This window comes from Schistocerca cancellata, chromosome 9, assembly GCF_023864275.1.
Source record: "Schistocerca cancellata isolate TAMUIC-IGC-003103 chromosome 9, iqSchCanc2.1, whole genome shotgun sequence".
NCBI classification, from domain to species: Eukaryota; Metazoa; Arthropoda; class Insecta; order Orthoptera; family Acrididae; genus Schistocerca; species Schistocerca cancellata.
The window spans coordinates 323,661,198-323,682,658 of NC_064634.1; positions in this window are offsets into that span (position 1 = coordinate 323,661,198).

Sequence of the window (21,461 nt, forward strand, 5' to 3'; positions counted from 1 at the left end):
TATACAAGAGTCTCTCCAGGAGTTTGAAGCAGGTGCTCAGGAGAGAGATTGGTCTAAAATGTTCAGGCTTGTCTGGTGTTTTCCCAGGTTTTAATATTGGCAATAATTTAGATCTTTTGAATATCTTAGGCACTCGGCCTTCTTCAAGGATGTTATTAAAGAAGTTCACGAGCCAGTTGATAACATTTTTCCCACTGTACTTAATAAATTCTGGGTATAACTCATCTGGCCCAGCTGCCTTCCTAGTTTTGACGTTCGAAATAGCCGTTTTCAGTTCTTTCACTGTGAAAGGTGCTGCAGGATGTGATCTTCCAGTAGCTTGTCTCCGCCGTGTTCTAATTAGTTTCTTAATGTTTCTGACGGTTTCTTTGTCAAGAGGTGCCCTGGACATATTGGCTATACGGCCTGCAATTGCATTGGGAGTGGTTTTTGCTCTTTCACGGGGATTGTATTGTAAGTAGGCTGTTTATGTTTTCTTTATGTAAGTTTGCTGTTTATGTTTTTTATTGGCAACGTTACATAGCACTCTGTATGAAAATCACTGGCTGTGCTGTGTGCAGTATGTGGCTAGTTTGCATTGTTGTCTGCCATTGTTGTCATGAACTGCTATAGCTGGATGCGAACAGCGCATAGCGCTGGGCAGTTGGAGGTGAGCCGCCAGCAGTGGTGGACGTGGGGAGACAGATGGCGGAGTTTTGATAATCTGTAAGACTGAATGTCAATTATGAATATTAAGGTAAATACATTGTTTGTTCTCTATTAATATCTTTCATTTGCTAACTATCCCTATCAGTAGTTAGTACCTTCAGTGGTTTGAATCTTTTATTTAGCTGGCAGTAGTGGCGCTCGCTGTTTTGCAGTAGCTTGAGTAGCGAAGATTTTTGTGAGGTAAGTGATTTGTAAAAGGTATAGGTTAAAGTTAGTCGGGCCATTGTTTTGTAGGGGTTATTGAAAGTCAGATTGCGTTGCGCTAAATAATATTGTGTGTCAGGTTAAGCACAGGCTTGTATAATTGTTCTAAGCGGACATTTCATATGTATAATTGTTCTAAGGGGACGTTTCATATGTCGACCCTTAGCCTAGGATACCTCACTGGAATCTTCTGATTTTTTCTTGTAGTTTGTGTATTTAATGTAGCTTTTGTTTATTGCTAGTGCGTAATTGTAGAGAGAATCTCCTGGGTAGTTGCAGACTTTCATTGTTGCACAGTAAAACAGTTGTGGCATGCATGTAGATTTGCACCAAGTATTTCGCAGCTGCAATTAACTAGATATTATTTTCAGTGCTATGTTAATGGTTCTCTTATTTTTTGCTATTCAAATTGTGCTTTTCTGTGTCATCGTGTGAAATATTGTGACAATAATGGCGTGTGAAAAACGTAACACTCGGCTCCAAAGTAAACTAAGAAATGACAGTGAAGACGAAAGCAGTGTGTTGGCCCCACCATGTAATGAGTTAACTAATGTTCAAAGTAGTAATTTGGTAACTGTGCATAGGGAAATGGAGCGGGCGTCAAACAATGGCGTAGACAGTCAAACAGGTAGTGAACAGGGAAGCATTATCGATCGATCGGTCGGCAACAGCTCGCCTCAGGAATCCGAAATGATAGGACACAATTTTGCAAATACTGTAGATTCAGGTTTTGCGTCCTCACCGTCTTCTCAAATGAGTCAAGACACATTTTCTGCTTGTCAAAATGTGAATGTTGCTGGTGCAAATGCACTGCCGAAAAGCGTAGAGGAACAGATTCCAGACACTAATGCATTGTTATTACAATTAATGCAACAAATGGGACAAAATCTCCTAAAGTTAGACACAATGGAACAAAATCTTAATAAGTTAGACACAATGGAACAAAATCTTAAAAAGTTAGACACAATGGAACAACACCAGAAACAAACACAGCAACAGTTACACACAATGGAACAAAATCAGAGACAAACACAGCAAAAGCTTCAAAAGTTAGACACCACACTTGAACAAACACGTGAAGATTTAACTACTGATTTACATAACATTGAATCGAAATGTCAAAAAGTCTGTAATGACGTAAAAACACAAATTTGTGAGCATTTTCAGCCTATTTTTTCGCGGCATGAAAATGCATTACAGAATCACGAAGCAGCCATAAAAGAGCTGCAAACCATTGTTCATGAAAATCATGAGACCTTGTGGGCTAAAATTGACTCAGTTGCATCTACCGATTCGGTTACGCAACTGGCAAAAACTCAGGAAAACTTAAAGAACACAGTAGATTCGATTTCAACACAAATGGACACTCTGAAACTTGGTTCAGAAAAACACACTGAGGAAATGTGTTCACTATCGGAGAAAGTAGCTGAACTTTCGGATCAGGTCACTAACTTATCTACAAAGGTAGATGATGATCTAAATGACACAAGACCCGTAGCCTTCACTGACACAGAAGAGTATGAACAAATAAGAAAATTCAAACAAAATCAGAATCAAATTAATACGCAATACAAAAGAGAAATGCGGGAAGTACAAGATCAGCTGACACAGGTAATACAAGAATTACGTATTTCAGAGGACACTCGCGCCCCAATAAGGGAAGAGGGACATATAAATACGGAAAAGCCACAAAATAATAACACAGGGCATTTCGGTAATTATGAAAGGAATTGGCAAGGTGCACCGAATTTTGAGATGGAACCGCCAACACGACGTAACAATGAGCGATATGTGACTCGCCGACATGATGACTTTGACTATAAGCTGTTCATTACTACACGTAAATTCAAAACATTCAAGAATTCTGCCAACGACATTCATCCACAAGCGTGGCTCCATCAATTCTCTCATTGTTTTCCTCCCAACTGGTCATTAGAACACAGATTAGAATTTATGTGTGGCTATTTGGAGAATGAACCAGCTGTAAGAATGCGATCGGTCATTCACGATTGTCACAGTGAAGGAGATTTTTACCATGCGTTCCTCTCAGCATATTGGTCACAAGCTACACAAGATCGCGTGAAACATAGTATCATGATGATGAAACACTTTGAACAATCTGAATTTTCCAGTCTTGTCAAATATTTTGAAGACATGTTGCACAAGAATCAGTACCTGTCAAACCCATACAGCCCCTCAGAACTCATCCGCATTTGCTTAATCAAACTGCCTGAACATTTGAGACATATTATTTTAGCAGGACGTTGCAAAGACGACATTGAAGCTTTTCAGGGACTGTTACAAGAACTGGAAATTGACACAGACAGTCGCGGGATGCGAAAACAGGAAAACAATCATTACAGGTCACATCCGTCACAATTCCGTGACGACAGAAACAATAAATGGCCACGACAAACCTATTCTTACAACGTAAATCGTGACCAAAACAGACACCACCCATATGATAACCACTGGCAGAGTAATAGTTACAGGGAAAGATCACCTTTCCGCGGTAATGACTATCACAGAGACAATCAGAGAAACAGACAATATGGGAACCAAAATAACTATTATCAAGGGAGACAGAATAACTTTAGACGCAACGGTCCAGCGCGTAGTTACGATTCAAGGAGAAATTCTCCACCATGTGACCGACAAGAAAGAAACTATGGAAACTACCGACATGACGACAGACGATATGATCGTAACGACAGACCTGAATTGCATCAGAACTGGCGAGATTTAAACAGAGCAGAGCACTCTCGTCACGATGAATTTGTAGAAGTTAGGTCTCCAAATCCCAATAACGACGCGCGCCAACAAAGAGACAATAGGCGATGACTCACACCACTGGCAGCCACAAGACGTACTTATGAAACTGACGACGGAGCTGCCGTAGCTAGTAATTACGTAAAAATGGAAGACATTAGGGACATCTTACTCCAGGAACACGACGTAACACGTAACACCATTGCATATCCTGTGATTCATATTACTGTAAATGACGTAAAATTTACGGCAGTACTTGACTCTGGCAGTCCCATTTCAGTAATTAGTGAAACAGCTTTTAGCAAATGCAACAAATCGAACGATTGCCCCACACTTCCGTTACGTAAGATTAAATTACAAGGTGCAATCTTTGGAAAAAGTGTAGATGTACGCCAACAAACCAATTTAGAATTCTTTTGTCAAAGCCACAGCTTCTCTATGAACTTCCTTATTGTTCCATTATTGTCGACAGAAATTATACTGGGAGTAGACTTTTTGAATGAATACAAAGCAATCTTAAGCTTTCACGATGCTGAAATAAGTTTAGAGAAAGAAGGTAAGTCAATAGCTTTGAAATTTGAAGACTGGCTCTCAAACCATGATGAGGAAATTAATCGGCTTTACGTTCTGTTAGACAACAGTTCGGAATTTTCTACGGAACTAGACACCAACAACCACTCTGCAAGTACTGACAGGGATGACATCGACGGCATATTTGAAATTAATGAGTTAATTCAGAATAAAATTCAAACAATTGAGAATTGTAATGACACTGATAGGCAGGACCTTTTTGAGATTTTACAAGCACATTCCACAGTTTTTACTCACAAAACAGGAACAATCAAGGGGTTTCAATACCAATTTCGTGTTCGTGAGCATACTAAATTTTGTGTTAGACCTTACGTAATTCCGGCGCATTATAGGGACCGTGTTAGAACAGAAATACAATCTATGCTTGTCGAGGGCATTATTGAGCCTGCAGTAAGCTCATACAACAATCCATTACATGTTGTTGAGAAGAAAAATGGATCGATCAGGCTTGTTTTAGATTCGAGACAAATCAATACTATCATTATTCCTGAAACAGACAGGCCGCAGACGATGGAAGAACTTCTTCAAAATTTTAATGGTGTAAAAGTGTTGTCTTCCATTGATCTCAGATCCAGCTTTTATCAGATCGAACTTCATCCAGAATGCAGAAAATACACAGCTTTCCTTTGTTTCGGCGTTTGTTATCAGTTTCGGAAACTTCCTTTTGGTTTGAACATTTCTTCAGCAGCATTCATTCGTGGGTTAAATTCCATATTACCTGAGTTCTTAAAACGTCACATCACTTTATATGTGGACGATATTCTAATAGCAGAAGCTTCATGGGAACAACATAACCGCATCCTCAACAGTTTGTTACGTATTTTTGCAGAATCTGGAATTACAATTAACTTGGAAAAGTCTGAATTCGGTAGGACAAAGGTGAAGTTTTTGGGACATATTATTTCTTCTGAAGGCATTCAGCCGGATCCTGAAAAGTTAGAAGCAATCAGAGCCATTCCTGTTCCATCCACAAAAAGACAAGTCCGCAGTTTTCTAGGTCTCGTAAATTTTTACCGTCGTTTTCTGAATATGCAAATTCTAGTTACACCAAAACTTTGTTCTCTCACTGGAAAAAATACTAGTTGGAACTGGGACGAACAAGCACAGTTGGAATTCAATTCTTTGAAAGAAGCGTTACTTCACGCGCCAATACTAGCTCATCCAGATCTGTCACAAGATTTCTGCCTTAGCACTGATTCTTCCAAAGTTGGTCTTGGTGCCCAATTATTTCAAGAAGCCATAGAAGATGACATTACTGTTCAGAAAACCATTGCTTTTGCTAGCCGAGTGCTAACAAAATCTGAAAAAAATTATTCCGTTACTGAATTAGAAGCTTTAGCTATCGTTTGGGCATTTAACAAATTCCGTTTCTTTCTTTCTGGTAAGCACGTAAAAGTATACAGTGATCATCGTGCATTACAATTTCTTATGTCTTCAAAATTAAATCATGATAGGTTAAAACGTTGGGCATTGTTTCTGCAAGAATTCCGCTTCACAATAGTCTACATTCCCGGCAAGGAGAACATTGTTGCGGACGCGCTGTCACGCGCACCGGCTGGGCTTGAGAAAAGTAACACAGAAGGCAACCTCGAGAAAAATTTCAGTATTCTTTACATTCAGAAAGTCGCCTTTGAAAACTTCATCACCACATCTTTAAAGGACATTGCTCATGAACAAGATAAAGATCCGATTTGGAAAGACATCAAAGGTAAATGGCATGAAAAGACACACACTCAGATTCGGCATTATTACCTGGTTAGAAACAACATACTCTTCAAACGCTGCACTGTTGATGACAAGCTATGGGTACTTTGCATTCCAGACGATTTTGTTAATAAGCTCATTTGGTACATTCATTTCAGCTACGCACATTTTGGCCCACGAAAATGTTATCATATTCTTCGAACGACTTGTTATTTTAACAATATGGAAAAGCGAATTCGAAGAGTCTTGTCTATTTGTAAACTTTGTCAAAAGGCGAAACCATCTACTATCTCACATCGTGCTCCGTTGTTTCCTATTATTCCTTCCAAATTAAAAGAATTTGCTGCTGTTGATCTCTTGGGACCCCTTGTCACAACATCGAATGGATTTTCGTACGTTCTAGTCGCTGTTGAACTTACTTCAAAATTTGTTTCTTTCACTCCGTTACGTAAAGCCACTGGACGGTCTGTATCCAACGCCTTTGTTAAAAATTTCTTACGTGAAGTTGGACACGTTAGTAAAGTCATTTCAGATAACGGACCGCAATTCAGATCTGCTGTTTGGTCACGCATGCTTCGGAACCATAAAATCAAACCTGTTTTTATTTCATTGTATTCACCACACTGTAACCCGTCTGAACGGATTATGAAAGAAATCAATAAGCTTTGCAGACTTTATTGTCACAGAAAGCATCAGCATTGGGACAGATATTTACACTTATTTCAAAATGTGCTGAATGAAATGCCTCATGATTCCACTGCTTTACCACCTACTCTTGTACTGAAGAATGTAGAACCACCGAACAGAATCAGAGAGCTTGTACCTTTCCCGAATACACGTAAACTGCGACACAAAGACATAATTGATTTGGCTCTAAAAAATATAAAATCTGCAGCAGAGAAAAGGAGAAAACTACACGGTAAAGCAAATGCAAAGAAATTATATATTGGTCAGAAAGTTCTCATTAAAGCTCATTCATTGTCACATAAGAAGAAACACTTGAGTCACAAATTCTTTCTAGTTTACAATGGACCTTACAGAATCCGACGTATACCACATGATAATTGCGTTGAAGTTGAAACTCTGCGTACTAGGAAGAGTAAAGGTTTACACCACATTTCTCATGTAAAACCATTTATTGACAGATAATCTGCTTTTTAACTTAGTCTTTGCAATTTTCACTTCACGCTACTTGTACAATTTGTCACACTGAGAAACTGTTAACATGCAACTATGTTTTAAAGCTAACTAACCATCCAGTCAAGAACCAAGAGAAATTATTTAAACAGAAATTACGAATGCATTGTTATTGCGAACAGACGACACAGTGTAATTGTGTGTGTACATTCTTGCTTGTTAGTTGCACGATTAGAACATTTACCAGCACTGCTAATGAAATTTTCATGCAACATTTTGGTTTGCTTGAGAGTGGATTCAGGATTTGAAGTACTTTCTGTGAGATTCAAGATGACTTAGTATTTGGTTTCTTTGACAGCTACACGATTATATCACGATGTTACTAATGAGTGACAATTTACAATGTTGCTTTTGCGGTGTATCTGTTTTATATCTGCACAGTTTTTTCTGAATTCTTCTATAAAGTGAGACATGTTTTAGTGGTGACTTTTGTGCTATTGCTACAAGGAGACAGCCTTTTCCGTAGGACAACAATACGTTACAGCACAGTACTTTCCTCATCACGGCAATAAGCGTAATAACTAAGTTATCTATACGCAAAGCATTTCACTTTGTTTATCATGAGGTAAGTACATTGACTTCTGCAGAACTTAGCTTTCGGAGGACAATAACTACGACACTTCCCAGAGATTATTTTACAGCAAGACGCATATTTAGCGCTACAAGACACGTATTTGAGTGATTAATTTTGTACTTGAAACATTTATTTTTAAAGATTTTTGAATTACAAAGAAAGTTTTTCGCAATACATTTCATTCCATTGCTGTAATCTGTAACACCTGAGGGTATAATTACAATAATCCTCAGGGGGGTACACGCCTACTTTGTGTACCATGTGTTTGGCAAGCACAAGGAGCCCTAGCTAATATGGTATTTGCTTATACAACTTTACACATCGGTACCATATTTCTCTAACACATAAATTACACACCTATCTGATCATTTAACAGAGAAACAAACATCCTTTTACTACGTCAGTGACACATGTTTACGCAATTACAGAGTTGGATTACTTCACACTTAAGAAATTGTACTTTGTCTGTGCTTTGTGCACTGTTCATAATTTTTTTGAAACCATTGTGATACTATGAGAACTTTGAATGATGTATTTGGTAAGAGAGTATGATTTTAAAGTACGTTGGAGGCAGATGACACTTTTGACATGAGCAGAGAATTTTGTTAGGTTTTGAAATTATTGGAGGAAGCTACGACGTTTTTGACATTTGACTGAGGTGATATGATGTTATTTTTACGACGACGATGTGTATTATGCTGTTGAAGTATGTTTATGTCAATAAAATTCTTGACCTGTGAAATGTTTTTATATGAGACTGTCACTGTAGCGGAAACTACTGTCGTAAATATTTCCGTAAGAAAGTTAAGTGACCACCTGCACATAATGTGACGTGGGCACCCAGGTGTGTCAGACACCTGGAGAACAAGCCTTTTCTGACGCTCAGGTAGAAAAGAAAGCCATTAGGGTGTGCCAGAGGCACAGGTGGAAGAGAAGGACAAAGAGAGGCCATTAAACTCGCTGTTGACAATTCTTTGTAGAGGGCATCGCTAATGCGACACGCTCGTTACTTGAAAACATATGATTTTTGTAATGCGTTGTGGGCACACAGCTGTGTCAAACACCTGGAGAACAAGCCATTAGGATGTGCCTTTCATCGCTAATGCGACACCCTCGTTACTTAAAAATTTATGATATTTACTGAAATGCCTAACAAAATGACAAGAAATATTTTTACATCTGCACACCTGATTATGACAAGAGTCTTTGTACGAGAGTTGAGAGCAATTAACTTATGAAATGAAATGTCACATGACTACTGAATGATATTTTTATGCTTTGCTTTTCGTAGTTGCTTATTTCATTTGATGTCTGGTTTCCAGCTGTGTTGCGGCATTGCTCTCATAAAATAAAATGCATTTGCTAATGTGAACTCTTTCTGTCAACAGATGTATTAAATAATTATTTTATGATCCACATTCTTTAAAAAAGGAGCACTTGGAAAGGAAAGAACAATAAGAAGGAACTAGTAACAGTAAAACAAAATTTTCTTTTCCAGTACATGGTAATATTTTTTACAATCAGTTGTTATGGTGCACCACTTTAATTACATAGACATTAAGATGTGAATATGCATTTCCCTTGTCTGCATTGTTGTTTTTACTGTAATATTTTTTCTGCTTGAGCTATGTCATGTTTAGGTATAAGTTGCTGCTGTTTGCCAGGCATAGTGTTACTGAATTGGACTTTGTGTTACTCTTCTAAGCTAGTTTTTCTTGTTTCCTGCACAGTGCCTTATATTAGTTGTAATATTGCACTTGCTTTGCTAATTTATGCTGCTAGCTTTGCCAATTTGCATTTTTTGTCATTTCTGTTTGTGTTGATTTGTTGTCATGCTGCATTGCCTCGTCCCTTGGTATATATATCTGAGCTCAGTAGATTTAAGTTAGCTTAAGAGGGGGTAGACTATATAAGAAACTGACTATGGAGAATAGGTAAAGAATGCATTGCGAAGAAAGATTTGGGCCCAAATAAGTATGGTACAATCAGAAATAATTATTTTTAAAGAAATATGAATAGAATACAGGAACGAGGTATAGGTAGGATTTTCTTGGAAATAAATGATGAGGTAAGCAATGTGTGAACATATAAATACAGAAAGCATGCTTAGATAGAATTTTTTGGTGGAAACAAAGGATGAAATAAGATGAAAGATGTACGGAATGAAGTTGTGGGGTGGACTGCAGTACCAAATGTTACGCTGAAAACAAACCCTGTCCTTTCCTTTTGTGTTATCCCACTATGTGTTTGTGTACCCTTGTGTATTTGTTTTCTTCCTGTCTCTGTGTAGTTTCATAGAATTTTTCCTTCTCATATTAAGCTACATTCACTATGATGAGGAATACTGTTCTCCTCAAATATAATTGGCATTAATAATATGGTATTTTCTTTGTAAAGATGTTAGACCTTATTTATTCTGTTTTGTTTTAATGCTCATGTGTGAAGCTGACGTTTCAAAAGTGATTCTGATCTTTTATTTTTGTACTCATGTCATCATTCCTGTAACACTGATGTATATGTTTATTTCTATTCTTTTGTAAAGCCCTATTACTACAAATATTATCTGTATTGTTATGTTTTTAATGATGTATTTTGTATCTTTGTAATTGTATTCTTATGTTATATAATTGTAATTGACGCCAGTTAATCAAATTAAGTACCTTGTAAGCATTCATTTCACTGCACACATTTCTGTTGGTCATAGTATATGGACAATATGTGAGAAGTAGGAATGTTAGTGTTGGCACGTGTGTTACTAATCCAGCAAGGGACTGGATAACAGCATTGCTGGTTCTAAGGACAATTCCAAAAACTTTGTGAGTGCACAAGTGGTGGTTATGGACTTGCTCTATTATCCGCAAGACTCTTCAATGGTGATTGTGCACCTGCACAGTCGCAACAGATGGCTGCTGGCCATCTCTACAAGGACTACAGTGGGTCTGCATCTCTGATGACCCACCAATACCATTATTTCTACAAGGACTGCAGTGGGTCTGCACCTCTGGTGGCCCACCAATACCACAATCTCTACCAGGACTACAGTGGGTCTGCTCTGTGATGACCTACCTACCAATATTCGTCAGAACTTCGAATGACTCTGCTGTGGGTTTGCTCCATTGTGGCGCATTACCTGTCAGCATGTCAAGAGTCAGCACTGTCTTTCTGTTAGAAGGACAACACTACTTCTTCAAGACTGCATGGACATCCACTACTTCCGTGTGCATTGTCTTTATTGCTCAGACTTTGATAAAAGAAACGGCAGTTTTACTGTGGTGAATGATCAGGACTGTCTTTATTGACTGTGAGAAAATTTTAGCTTTTGACCAACATTGTATTAATAAGTGTGTGCATTTGATATCTTTGTGATTGTAATTATGAAAAATTTTTTCAAATCTGTATTGGCCAGTGCCCAACACCATTTGTAAAATTTTTTGTGGGGAGCATGGGGGCTATGTAAGTAGGCTGTTTATGTTTTCTTTATGTAAGTTTGCTGTTTATGTTTTTTATTGGCAACGTTACATAGCACTCTGTATGAAAATCACTGGCTGTGCTGTGTGCAGTATGTGGCTAGTTTGCATTGTTGTCTGCCATTGTTGTCATGAACTGCTATAGCTGGATGCGAACAGCGCATAGCGCTGGGCAGTTGGAGGTGAGCCGCCAGCAGTGGTGGACGTGGGGAGACAGATGGCGGAGTTTTGATAATCTGTAAGACTGAATGTCAATTATGAATATTAAGGTAAATACATTGTTTGTTCTCTATTAATATCTTTCATTTGCTAACTATCCCTATCAGTAGTTAGTACCTTCAGTGGTTTGAATCTTTTATTTAGCTGGCAGTAGTGGCGCTCGCTGTTTTGCAGTAGCTTGAGTAGCGAAGATTTTTGTGAGGTAAGTGATTTGTAAAAGGTATAGGTTAAAGTTAGTCGGGCCATTGTTTTGTAGGGGTTATTGAAAGTCAGATTGCGTTGCGCTAAATAATATTGTGTGTCAGGTTAAGCACAGGCTTGTATAATTGTTCTAAGCGGACATTTCATATGTATAATTGTTCTAAGGGGACGTTTCAGTATTCACCCGATCCCAGTTTCCTGAGTAGGGCCCACGCTTTTCGACTGGACTTTCTAAAGTCTATACCTTCCACGGTTTTTTTCCACTTTTCTCTTCGGGCGCTGTCAAGTGACTCGATAAGTTCCTCTGCTACTTCCCTGTTTCCCGATTCTTTGAACTCGTTATAGTGGCGTTCAGTTGTTTCATTCCAGGCAGGTGTATATTCTTTCCTGAAACCGCGTGGCATAGTTTTCTTAGCTGATGCAATAAGAGCTTTACTAAATCGTTCATAGTTGTTAATGATTGGCTTTATCCACCGTACAGTGGCATCGGCACGTTTTGCGTATGACTCCCAATCAGCCTTTTCAAAATTCCATCTTGGTTTTGGAGCTGATTTTATAAGAGGGACTTGTATTCCAATGTGGACAATGACAGGTCTATGCTGGCTGTGTGGGAACTTAGTTAATACTTTCCTGCTTGATGGGTAACCTTTACCCTTGTGGTCTCTACTAACAAAGCACAGATCTGGGTTGAAACCGCGTTGCCATCTAGCTGACCAGAAGGTGTCTCTCTCTTTAACATCATATATTAGTTGCAGGTCTTCAATATCTGCCCACTCAAGTAGGGCTTGACCATTATCTTCGTTTTCACTATAGCCCCATGAACTGTGGTGGCTATTGAAATCGCACATTAAGAGGGTAGGGTACTTTGTTTCAGGGAGTGCTTCTTTTGGCCATTGGATGTTAGGAAGCTTATATACATTGACTATTGTGAGGTTACTTACTAGTGTTTCTATTAAAAAATATGTTATCCGAAGAACTTATTTTTATTGGAGCCCAGTTATCAATGTCACTACGCACGTATGTAGCAGATCCATAGTTTTCATGGTGAACAGCTCCGGCAACGGTGTATCCACTTATGAGACCTCTTTTCATGAGATCTGCCTCATGGTTTACATGTGTTTCTTGGACCAGTATGACATGTATATTGTTATCCCGTGCTAGTCTTGAGAGGATATTACATTTAGTCTTACTTATACCTTCTATGTTAATTTGCAGTTCTCGGACTGATGGGCCGAGGTCTCTTGTCGTTGGGTTTTGAGAAGACCCATTCATTTTATTGTTTACTTCCTTTTGCACTTTTAAGCCGCGAGATGAGTTCACACTCATAGTGCAGCACCACGATAGTAGTAGACTTTTAGCTACCTTTCGACATTGCCCATGGTGTACCACTTGGAGGCAGTCTACTTTTACTGACGTACAAATGTGCCGTCAGGTTGCGTGGGATACCGACGAGAGTGCCGCTGTTGCCATACGAAATCATACTCTATACCATAACTCCAGGTGTAGGTCCAGTGTGTCTCGGACGCAAACAGATTGTAAATTATTGACCATAACTCGCTCCTAAGCGAGCACTTTAACATGAAGGCATTAACCGTCGATAAATCTGTGACGTTTTATTATACCAATAACGTTTTTGTGAACCTCCGGTATACACACATGAAATCTTGTGAGAAACCCGTATAGAACGCTTAAAAAAGTCGATAGCCGATCACGCGGTCTTCGATGTAGCGTCTGACGTCAAAATGATGTCACTTTTACTGAAATTGTTGCGAAACGAGGTATATGAGACTGTCAAGAATATACAGTTGTGGAAACATTATTCCTGCTGATGGCTTGAGACATGAAAACATCCTAGAATATGAAACTTCCTGGCAGATTAAAACTGTGTGCCGGACCGCTACTAGAAATCGGGACCTTTGCCTTTCGGAGGCAAATGCTCTACCAACTGAGCTACCCAACCACGACTCACGCCCCGTCCTCACACCTTCACTTCTGCCAGTATCTCGTCTCCGACCTTCCAAACTTTACAGAAGCTCTCCTGCGAACCATGCAGAACTAGCACTCCTGAGGGAAAGGATATTGCGGAGACAGGGCTTAGCCACAGCCTGGGGGATGTTTCCAGAATGAGATTTTCACTCTGCAGCGGAGTGTGCGCTGATATGAAACTTCCTGGCAGATTAAAACTGTGTGCCCTACCGCGACTCGAAATCGGGACCTTTGCCTTTCGGGGGCAAATGCTCTACCAACTGAGCTACCCAAGCACGACACACGCCCCGTCCTCACACCTTCACTTCTGCCAGTATCTCGTCTCCGACCTTCCAAACTTTACAGAAGCTCTCCTGCGAGCCATGCAGAACTAGCACTCCTGAGGGAAAGGATATTGCGGAGACATGGCTTAGCCACAGCCTGGGGGATGTTTCCAGAATGAGATTTTCACTCTGCAGCGGAGTGTGCGCTGATATGAAATTTCCGGGCAGATTAAAACTGTGTGCCGGACCGCGACTCGAACTCGGGACCTTTGCCTTTCGCGGGCAAGTGCTCTACCATCTGAGCTACCCAAGCTCGATTCACGACCCGTCCTCACAGCTTCAATTCTGCGAAGTTTGAAAGTTAGGACACGAAGTACTGGCAGAAGTGAACCTGTGAGGACAGGGCCTGAGTCGTGCTTGGGTAGCTCAGTGGGTGCCAGCACGGTAGCTCAGCGTGTTCGGTCAGAGGGTTAGCAGCCCTCTGTAATAAAAGAACTGAGTTAATCGATCAACACCGAACTTAAACGGATGTCTTACGACGTCCGCCCCGAGCATATGAAACGAACTAAAGCCAAAAAAATGAGATTAAAAAAAATTGCTAGAGCACTTGCCCGCGAAAGGCAAAGGTCCCGAGTTCGAGTCTCGGTCCGGCACACAGTTTTAATCTGCCAGGAAGTTTCATATCAGCGCACACTCCGCTGCAGAGTGAAAATCTCATTCCGGATCCTAGAATATGTTTGGAATCTGTGTGATCGTCAGTTTACTTCCTTGAGTAGCTGGGAATTTTTCGTCTGTATTCACTCGATATTTTCGTGTTATTTCTGAATGTTTCTCAATTAAGTTAGTAAATTTACTTTTCAGGAAGCTCGTTAAAAGCAGAAACTACCACTAATGACGCCTTTTATGTTACGAATTATCCATCTTACCCGTCACTGCAACAAAGGAGGAGTGCTGAATGCCGCAGCTGTTCACTGGTGTAGAGGCAGTGTTGCCACGCTGCAGAGTGAAGGTTGCGTTAGGTGGTGGTTCTAGAGAAGAGAAAGAAGTGTTTACTTCTTCTGCGGCAGAGCTGTAGGTCCAAAGGTGAAAAACTTAGATAATTGCTCAGCTGTTAATCTCTACATTTTTCTCCTTATGCAAAGGTAATTATTAGCTTTTTGTGAACACAAAAGTTTGACTAAATTATGGCAGATGTTAATTTATTAAGTGGGTTTCATTATGTTTCTACTCCCACTGCTACATTTGCGTAGTTTCGCTGTAGTCCTGCAATGTTACTTAACTATGATTGTGACTGAACATAGACAAAGACCAATCAAGGGCAACAATGCATATTACATGGCTACTCCGTGACGCTATGGGCATCCTATTTCGGTTACTTCATTTCATAAAAATAGACTTCCATCTTAAAGATATCGTGATAAGTCTTACATAATTTGTATTAGTGCTTTACAGCGTTTTTACGTTAGGTTATTGAACACAGCTTGAAAAAACAAGAGGAATTAATCATGGACAGTATATTCTCCCACATTATCTGAAACAGTCTGACAAAGCCCTGATAGTTTCTCGATTAAATGCCTGGAGTTAAAGACGTTGCGAAACAACGTCTGAATCTCATTTTACAGGTCGTTGTTTGATAAAAAGCGAAACAAATGAACATTTAAGGGCACAAGATCAGGAGCTCCTTCTGTGAAAACAGCAATATGCAGTTTCAATATCTGATGCAGTCTTCTTGGCCGTTTTCCTTATGATACCTGCACAAAGCTCCTCAGTTTGTGGCAGCAAAGGCCACCTGCTATGGACTAAATTCTAGAAGCGGTCCATGTTAGACAAAAACTTCGTGCCACGAGATGCATAACATTATCGTTGTGGAGTCACACAGGCCATTGACTGAGATGTTTTTTATTAGTCCTCATTTCAATTTTATAAACGCAGGTAACATAAAGGCGCCGTATCTCGTCAGTAGTCAAGATATTCGGCAGATATGCTCGATGAAGCTGCTGATAACATTCAAGGAGATGAATATATGGTCACACATCTATTTTCGTTCCATTGAATTAGAGTTTCTTTGAATTAGAGTACGGAGCTGCAAATTATCCTCTGGCCATACTCATTTAGATTTTTCGTGATTTTTCTAAGTTGTTTGAGGCAAATGCTGGGACGACCTCGCTGTTCACAGAAAGTTAAACCCTGTTTTTCTTACCTTCCCTTTTCTGAAACTTCTGGACATTGATAACTGAATATGCCATATAATTCGCGTCAAAACGAAACTGCTAGGGACGGCACGAATGTCACGATCAGTATCAGCATTCTATCCCCACAACCCTCTTTGCCCCATCAATATAAAGGGCGAACCAAACATCATAAATATTAGACTTTTTCTACTTGATGTTCCGTTTTCTAACGCTTCTACAACACTCTTCATAACTTTCAAATATACAACGTTTAGTATGTCACCACAAGCAGTTGCGTAACTGTGGTAGTGCGGTACGCACTGGTTATTGGCTCTGCGGCGTGACAAAACTTTGTAAGTTCTGTGGCACGAATTTTGAAAATACATTTTTAAAGTGTTTTGGTCTGGAGATAACATGTGCCTATGACAAGTATACGAGAATGCTTCTACAATAGTTAGAGTGCATTCAGGATTTCAAGCCCGAATTTATGAACTTAATGTTTATGTACTGTGTGTATCCTGTGCAAAACAATATTTTCCACGTTTTTGCGACACTTCTATTGTGTGTGATTCTTTTTGGTGCTTCGAAATCATACATTGTGTTTTATTCTGCTTCTGTATGAACAGGACTTAGCTCCCCCATCAATTGAGCGCCAGCTAGTCAGGTTAATAGGAATTCATGGAAGGGCTAGGCCCTAGATTATGACATCACTTATTATTTCCCAAGTGATTTAGATTTATTACACAATTTAGTTTTACAAAAACAACAAAAGTAAAATATAAACACTGTATTAGAAATCATCAGTTCTTAAAACAGTGAGTGGAATGCTTCAAATCCAAAGGAAAGCAGTGATTTAACAACTAAGCAAAATATTTAAACAAATGGGATGCCATAAATGTCCCAGGAAAATACAATGGTTTTAACTTACAGATCAAACATATAACACAGTCCTTTAAGAGGTTTGATAAATTGAAAGCAAAGTTTTTGAAGATCAATTGAAACAATGGCTAGCACAAAGTTAGCAGTTGATATAATGCCTAAACAAATATAAATGCCGCAAACTAACAGAATGGTTTTATATTGCAAACCAAAATTAAATCCGGTCCTTTGAGAGACCTGACAAACTTAAAGCAAGGTTTTTGAAAGTCAAATCTAACAATGACTAGCACAAACTCAGTAAAAATGTTTCAACAAAATTAAATATTGCAAGCTAACAGAATGGTTTTAAATTACACAGCAATATTTAACATGGTCCTTTGAGACAACTGACTAATTTAAACAAATACAAGGGCCAGCAAATGGTCTGGCCAACTAGTGAAAATCTGATACCGAAAGGTCTCGGCACCAAAGCCATCCAAGCCAAAAGGAAAAAAATACATAAAATCTGAAATGATTTAGGCCCACGTGAACCAGTGAAGACAAGACTTACGCAGCAGTAACCATGCCATATAGCAGCTTTGCACAAGGTAACGGCAGCGGCGAATTCCTAATGGCAGCTATAGTGACCAGCAGGAAAATGGAGTGCTCAAGGTCTTTGGCGCTATCTGCTGCCAGCAGGGGCTGCGGGCTGTGATGCACTCACATCTCGGCTTTGTTCCCATGTAGGTACAGTTAGCAGTGCGGTAGGTTAGAGCAGCTGAAAGCTCACTGTTACCATGCTGTATGTTCATGTCCGATCTCACTCTCTTATTGTCTTTATAAAGGTGGTTTGACGTGTGTTTGGTGGTGAACAACAATGCAGGATTAACGGCCTACTTGTAGTACTCCTCCGGTCAGTGTGCGTGAAGGGCGGAAAGACATTCGTAAAAAATCGAAAATCATCATTTCGAATGTACTCAAGTTTTTACTGATCTGACCGACAGTGAAGAGGCGAGGAATAACTTAGAATTTTGCACAAATTCATAAACTTACTGCTAAAGCATGTAGTGTCTCCAGGACGTGGGACAATGCGTTTCCGCCTCTTGGACCCTCGAGAGTACCTGCTGGTGTTCTCTTTGGCATTCTTCTCTCAGCGCTTGGAAATTCCTAAGTAGCTGTTCTTCGCTCTCTTTAGAATCCGCATCGCGACTCCGCTTGCCCTGTTCTAAGGCTTGCAGACGGTCATCGATTTGTTCAAACGTATGGCCTAATTCTTTCATAATATCACTTTTTATTTGCCAGATTGTTTATTCCTTGTGAGATATCATCGGACACTCTCTGCATCGACTTGTCGACTTTATTTGTCTGCTGGATTAGTTTTTCGTCTATTTGTTGGCCTAGCTCGCGGATCGATTTTTCAGATTTCTGCGTCATTTGTTCGCCTAGCTCACGGATCGATTTTTCAGAAGATTCTTTTTGTTCTCGGAATGATTTTTCAGATTTTTGCGTCATTTGATCGCCTAGCTCTCGGATCGATTTTTTAGATTTCTCTGCGTTTTCTTTATTTTTTTGCAATAAGGCTTTCATGAGTTCTGCCAAATCAATTTGGTTAGTTGGAGGCAAATTAATTTCTGGCTCTGATGTGAGCCCGTTCGTCCTGTTTTGCATTTCCTCTGAAGTATTCCCCAGTGCATTTTCGGAACCGTCCGACGCGTTAATATTCGAAATCAAATTATCCCCTTGGTCCATGATGCTTAAGTTATTGGACCGCCTACTTTTAGATTGGTTACGTATCTGCATTAGTTCAATTTATACCAGGTACACAACATACTAATCAGAATATATGTATCCCCCAAAAATTACGACAGTCACACGAAAGGTACCCAACCTTGTACGCACTTTTTCACACGCAAAACAAATTTATATCTTTGATCGAAGTCAGTGCAATTTACAAGCGAGAAGAAAAACACATACATATAAAACACACAAATATAGAAAACAAAACAAGACAAACAACACAACGCCGCTCAACAACACCGTGAATCTTTTGAAAGTCTGCTCAGAAACAACGCAGAAGTTGTTTGAGCGCTGCAAGGGAAAAAAATTAAGATTATACAACGCTCGCAATCTAACGTTTCAGAGATTCCAGAGTCTAGCGGAATCACAGAACAGGGTCGCCATGTGTAACGTTGTTGCTTTATTTTGCTATGAAAGCGGTACTGATAGACAATAAAAGCGGTTTAAAAGCTGTGAGCTGTCTGGGGAAGTTAACCTTGCATTACTGAGCAACTGTTTCACCAGGTATCCAGTCTAGCTTACCAAATTCCCAACCAGACTAACATTAATTATAATCTTTTAATAGTCATACGACAACTGGTGATATATCTATAAAAGAGAATTTAAATAAAAAGAAATAAATCAGTTTATATTTGGAAATTTATTTTAACATTGATCATTGAAATTTCAGCATATTAAACTTGAGTCATAACTAAGCTGGTGCCTTATTTAGGACTGTGAAAATGTGAGATTGTAATCTTACGGAACACATCAAATATGGAGCCAAGATTGGGAGACTGCATACAACACTGCATTCATAAAATAACACCCGAAGATGTTGAAACATATGCAAGAGGAAATTAACCACAACCAACCGATTCAATTTTCACTCAAAGAAGTTACGTTCGTAGCGCAATCCTGTCCGTCATGTAATTACCACACACTGGTATACTAAATACATACTAACTCTCTGTGAAATCTTCCCGAAAAGAATGGCTGAGGGCTACTTTGATGATTACACCACATGCTTCACGTGGTCAACTTGGTTTACACAAAGAGTGTAACTCCACAATAATTTTGATAATTAAAATAAATTAGATCGAAAAGCAATTTACAAAAGAAAAACCTCGAACTGGTTACTAACGTCTTACTATTAACCTGATAGGTCAAACAATTGTATAAGCACGTGGTACTGGTCTCACAAAGTACACCCCACCTGGGTTGAATATAAAGAAAAGTTGCTGTATTGAAAAATATTGTCAAGACGAGACGTTATAATCTCACGCACATTCGCATTTAAGATTGATGACCTTAGTTAGAGTTACTGATCAACACGTGGTTCCACTTTACTCACAAAGTAACTACTGGAAGATATTCTGAACTTCACACTCGAAATACACTGCGTTGCAATTTAAGATAACATTAGATATTTTAGAGCTAAACCTGAAATAAAGGTGATTAAATTTTCAGTTTGGCTGAACTTAAGAAATCCATTTTCCTACGGACTTAGACGACATGCGCTTAGCTGGAGATTTTACCACTTCAGACGCTCGCCATGGACAGACTGCCGTGGTCCCTTCCTGAGGGTGGCTCACAAATACAAACGGAAGTGGCCAGAGGGGCAGCTTCCTATACCAACATGGCAAGGGACGGACAGGACCATACAAAGAATAGAAACCTCTCTGCTTTTAGAAAGCGTAGCTACCTGTTCCGACGTTGGTCCTACTGTTCTCTAGCGGACAGGCTTGTTTGCTACCCTCAAGCATGCAACTAGAAATACATTTGCTCATTCATCCTCTCACACAGTAGGGAAGGGGGATGACAGTATCTTATCATATATAGTATATAAAAGAAAGCGGATGTAGGTTCCGTATGAGACTGTGTGACAAGAATTACGTATAAACTGTGTTTTAAAGCGTAGTAGTGTGACAGAGCGTTCTTGTTTATGTGTAAAAGTAACACGTTCCACTACTCAGTCTCCTCCCAGATAGTCAGAAACGCCACAGTAAATTTAGAAGAGGAATTTATGCCGTAAATGACAACAGATTTTAGAAATTAACATGAAAGGAATCCAACAGAGACCTTTCAAGTGCATACTTGTAGAAGTGTCCGATTAATCATCGCCCTCGCTGGTTCGTTAAGCACAGGCTTTGTACCAGAAGCCAAACTTGTTTTTCGTGGTGGGAAAACTTCTTGCCAATCCGATTACGCTTCAGAAAGGAATGCAGAAGTTTTTAAGAATTGGTTTATTAGATTGTCGTCTGCGCTGGAAGAAGGGTCAATTATCGTGATAGATAACGCCAGCTACCACTCCATTCAGATAGAACAGCTGCCACATTCAAATTGGCGCAAGCCAGATATTATGGGGTGGTTAAAGAGAAAGCATGTTTCATTTTCAGTCGATGAAAGGAGGGCTGAACTTCTGTCTAAGGAAGACATCGTAGGTGCCAAAAAGACTTGCCAATTAGATCAACTGACAAACGAAATGGGACACCAAGTGGTACGTTTACCACCGTATCACTGCCAGTAAAGTCCCAATGAATTGATAGGGGCCCAAGTAAAGAGAGAAGTAGCGAAAAGAAATACTACTTCCAAACTTGCTGATGTCGAGAAGCTAACACACGAAGCTTATGACAGTGTCACTCAGAGGGACTGGCGGAGGTGCGTAAAACACGCAGAAGCATAGCAAGAAACTGCTTTCTTGAACCATGATTTCAGAGACACCATAGTGGAATCTGTAATGATACACCTAGCTGAAACAAGCGACGGTCAA